The sequence below is a fragment of the Oenanthe melanoleuca genome, chromosome 1A (genome assembly GCF_029582105.1).
Source record: "Oenanthe melanoleuca isolate GR-GAL-2019-014 chromosome 1A, OMel1.0, whole genome shotgun sequence".
Lineage (NCBI taxonomy): Eukaryota > Metazoa > Chordata > Aves > Passeriformes > Muscicapidae > Oenanthe > Oenanthe melanoleuca.
This window is the reverse complement of record NC_079334.1, coordinates 16,941,357-16,945,779: the sequence shown is the minus strand read 5'-3', so window position 1 is coordinate 16,945,779 and position 4,423 is coordinate 16,941,357.

Below are 4,423 nucleotides of genomic sequence, written 5' to 3'. Positions count from 1 at the left end.
CTGACTATTGCTTTTCGGCTTGACTCCTGTAGTGATGCTTTTTTGGAATAGCTGTGTGGAAACCCAAAAACCAGCAGCCTTAGGTCTGCTGCTGTTCTTTCCCTGTGAGCACAGCTCTCTCCCTGCTTCCATCACACTCTGCAAAGTGGTTCTGGAAAAGCTGTTCTTTCTTTTCTGGTGGTTGTTGCACTTCCTTCTTCAGATGTACAAAGCCAGAAGCTGAGCCTTCCTGCAAGCATAGCTGTGTCTGCAGACCAGGAGGGTTGACAGAATGAGCAGGGTGAGCAGCAATTTTTCTGCAATCCTGACTGGAAAAGCCACACTGTTGAAGTGCGTGTGTTGTCCTGGTCTGATGAGCAGCACACATTGCTGTTCTTCCCCAGGCTGTGCTTGCTCCCATCTTTGACATGGTGATGTCCTTGTTAGAGAAAAAATCAGGCAGGAAGGTGCTGGGAGAGGTGAGCTGCACAGGGAGCAGGTTGCTCTTGCTCTTCTACAGCAGTCACTCGTGGCTTTGGGTGCTCATGTTAGAAGGGACCTGTCTGGGACCTGCTGTGATTTGCAGACATCTTAGAGGAGGCACAGGACAAGGCATTTGAGGCAAAAGTCTTTGTAGGGTGGAGAGCAAGAATGGCACACACCAGGGTACAGCTCTACAAAGCTATGAGATTGATTTGGTCTCCCTTCATTTAAGAAAACTCTTGACAGCAAAACCCACGTAGGCTTAGCCCTGCACAGTGTTTTTGTGGGGTGAACCCACTTGTCCTCACCACAGAAAATGCTCTGCTCCCACCCAGCTGTGAATATTTCCACGATGCATCAGGACAAGGCGGACAGAGGTCACACAGGTGAGGGCAGATCAGCTGGGACGGGCGTGGTTACCCACCTTGTCTCTGTTTTCATGTCAACACAGCCCTGGAGCTGGGGCTGTGCTGGCTGGTCTGTGACAGCTGCCTCCTGCTGCTGCCAGGATAGCCCTGTCCTGTCCTTCAGCTGACACTGAGATGTGGCTGGATGTGACCCCAGCAGCCACTGCCCTTGGCCTCAGGAGGCAGGAGTCACAGCACAAGAGATGCTGTGAAATGCTTAGAGCTGCCTGAAGCTCACCTCTGGGGTTGCCTTCATCTCTGGCTCATCTCAGTGTATCAGTCCTTTTGTGGAGGTTGCCTTTAATTTGTGTATTTTTCTGAGCTACCTGTTGCATCAGAGCTGACCCTCAACTCTTCAAGCGGGAAAGGCCCTCTGCAATCTGCCAGATTCACCTTTCCCTTCTGAATATCTCACCTTTTATTCCCACTGAAAATTGACCTGGCAATTAATTTTGCAAAAGTAAATTAATTCAAGTGTTCTGTGCAGCATAAAATGCTTGAGGGAAAACAAAAAGACAAAACTGCTCTGCTATTGCATGAATGATTCAATTTTTAATGAAGTCTCTTTTGAATTTTAACTATTAACTAAATACTGTCAGCATGTAGGCAAATGTCCCCATTTCTAAGGGATGCTGAAAATGCATTTGCACAATTAACATAACGTGTTTCTTTTCCTTTCCAAAATGTGTTCCCTCTGTGGTTCAGAAAGGGCTGCTCCAAAGTCTCCCAAATCAGCAAACAGGCTGTGTTTGGCTTCAGTGATTTTTGGATCAGGTTGGAAATGAAGGCTTTGCTTGATAAGCTCAGACACAATGGGAATCCTGAAAAATCATTTCCTGACACAGATTTGGATTTGTTTCATTTCTCCTTTGTAGCACTATATTTCAGTGCTGTGCTGCCCAAAGAGTGATGAGACACTCCAGAGCCTTCCCCTATTCCCATCTCCCTCCACGAGGGTGCCCTGGCACGTGAGGCACAACTGCAGGCCCTGCAAAGATGGTGCTTCCTTTCCTTGGGCTCCCATTTTCATGCACTTCTCAAGACAAGATTGTTTACTCTAAAATTAGGTACTTGCCCAGCTCTCCTCTTGGAGATTCTCCCACAGTGTTTAGGGCTGCTGGGCAGCTTTCCCTGATGGTTATCAGGGAAAAACAGCTGATTTTTCCTGGCTGAAAAATCAGGGAAAATCAGGAGGCGATTTCTACTGTTGGGTAGATTTTGTCCCAGAGAGAGATTCATGGCTAAGATTCTCTGGTGACCAAGTGTTGCCCTTGACACAACAGCAGGTGTGGCTCTCAGAAAGTTATTACCTTTATCACACACATACACACTCACTCTCTGTGTGTATATATATATACATTCTGTTTACATAAGCAACTGGTTTATATTTTTCATTCCAAATGAAATCTGATTGTTGCTGCAAAAAAAGCTCAAAATCTTAAACCTGCTGCCGATAATGTGTCCATCAGGGAGGAGGCCAATTTGTTTGCTGTCTTCATTGATGTGAAAAAAAGCCATCTAAGATAAAGCTACCTGTAAACAGGGGGGTTGATTTTTAAAACTCAGATAAAAAAATATCAAAAGCACAAAGGTTTTACTCTTTCAATGAAAGAAGGGGAGAGGGGTATGTGCTTTCTATGACACAGAGGAAAGCAAGTCTAGCATTTTGGAAAACTGCACAACCCTGCCCCTTTGTGTTTTCCAGTCCAGGCTGGGGTTGGTATTAGACAAATGTTGAGTCTGTGGCCCTGCTGTGACCCCATGCTATTCTTCTGGAGACCCCAGTGAGAGGGCTCAAGACCAGCCAGGCAGTGAAAGGCTCAGAGAAAGAATGCCTTCAGCTCACCCGGGCAGAGCTGCCTGCACCAACAAAGAGCCCACTGATGGGGCTTCTCCAAATGGTGCCTCATGGCCAGCCATCATCATCTCATCTGCATTAATAGGATTATTATAAAATAATGTTCTTACTTCCACATGCCAGAGGCATGAAATAGGATATGCTTTCTTCTTCTCTCCTCTCAGCTTCTCACCGGGAAGGGTGGGGGAGGGCAGCAGAGACAGCTTTATCCCTGCTCACTCCTTGGCTAACAGGATGGAGGAGCCAGCTTAGTGCAGCTTGCTTTGGTGATAAAATGTGCTTTGGGGACCCTTTCTGCTCCCCCAGCCCCAACAGCTTTTGGGGAGTAGCTGAGTGTAAGTGGGTAGGCTGAGTAAGAGCAGCAAAGGAGCAAAGAGGAGGCAAAGCCATCAAATGGATGCAAGGGTTGAAGAGTGTGCTGTGGTTCAGAGGTGAGGGGAGTTGCCTGAGGAGCTGTTTCATTGTTGTGTCAATATGCACCAGTTTGGAACTGAATGATGACTCCTGTTGTTTAGTATCACTGCATGGGCTGGAAGGCAAAGTCCTTCCTTTGCCACACCAGCTTCTCCATAGCCCTGCATGGCATTCACAAGGTCAATGGCAGTGACTTCACATCTACCTTATCAAGGAAATTTCCAATTTCCCAGCAGAAGGTGCTGACTTTCATCAGCCTTTATTTAATCCCTTGCTTTGGTAGCACCGATAGAAAAAAGCAGTGCTGACCGTGGGCTGGTCCAGGAGAAGAAGCACAGTGCAGCCAAAGTGGGTGGGAGCCCAGGGAGCCCCACAGCCAGTTCATCTGAGTGGTTTGCTCAGCAAAATGCACCTGTCAAAATTACCTTGTAATTTTTAATATCTCCTTTCTGAGTCATGTAGCTTGAGACTGCAGGACTTGAGCAAGCAGCAGGACCCTTGTCACCAAGCTGATCCTGAGAAGAGGGGCAACTTTTTGTTCCTTTTGAATAGAAAACCCCTGTGCTGGGAAGCCCTCTGTTGTTTGTTTTTTGGCAGTGTTCCCATGGACTAACTAAACCCTTTGGCTTGCTGGGTCGGGGTTACTGGGTACCTCCAAAAGAACAGGTCTGAGAAAGCATTTCTTTAAGGGTACTTTACAACTTGCACATAGCCATGCATTTTTGTTAGTTCTTCTTTTGAGAGTAAATTTTTCTTCTGGGTGCTAGATTTAGGAGTGTCCCAGCCAGCGTTTTTCATCAGGGTGAAACCCTGCCTCATCAGTGGGAGATAAGACATTGGTGTTATGAGGGGCCAAATTTCTCTCTGGAGCCCCTGCTTTAGCGGCTGAAGTGGCAGAGAGCCTATAAAGCCCTTTCCCCCCAGCATTTGTTATGTCAAGGGGTGGGAATGGAGCTCCCTGCCAGCACTGTCCCTGTTAACAGAGCCCCTGCCCTCCCAGCCCTCTCCCCGCTCCATCCCTCTGCCCGTCCGCCCGCGCCAGGAAAATCATTAATCTCCCGTTGTTTCGCTGTCCTTTCCCAGACTGCCTTCAGCGAGGAAAAGCCAGCGAGGAGCAGCTCAGGGGTGTTTTCCACCTCCCCGCTGCAGATCCCGCAGCCGGAGCTCGCAAACGGGGCGCTCCGCACCGGCGGCTCCCGAGGGTCCCGCTGTCCCGGGGCGGTGACAGCCGGGCTGTCCCGTCTGCTGTCAGTCCCAAGACAAGAAAGGGCTTCCCTCCTCT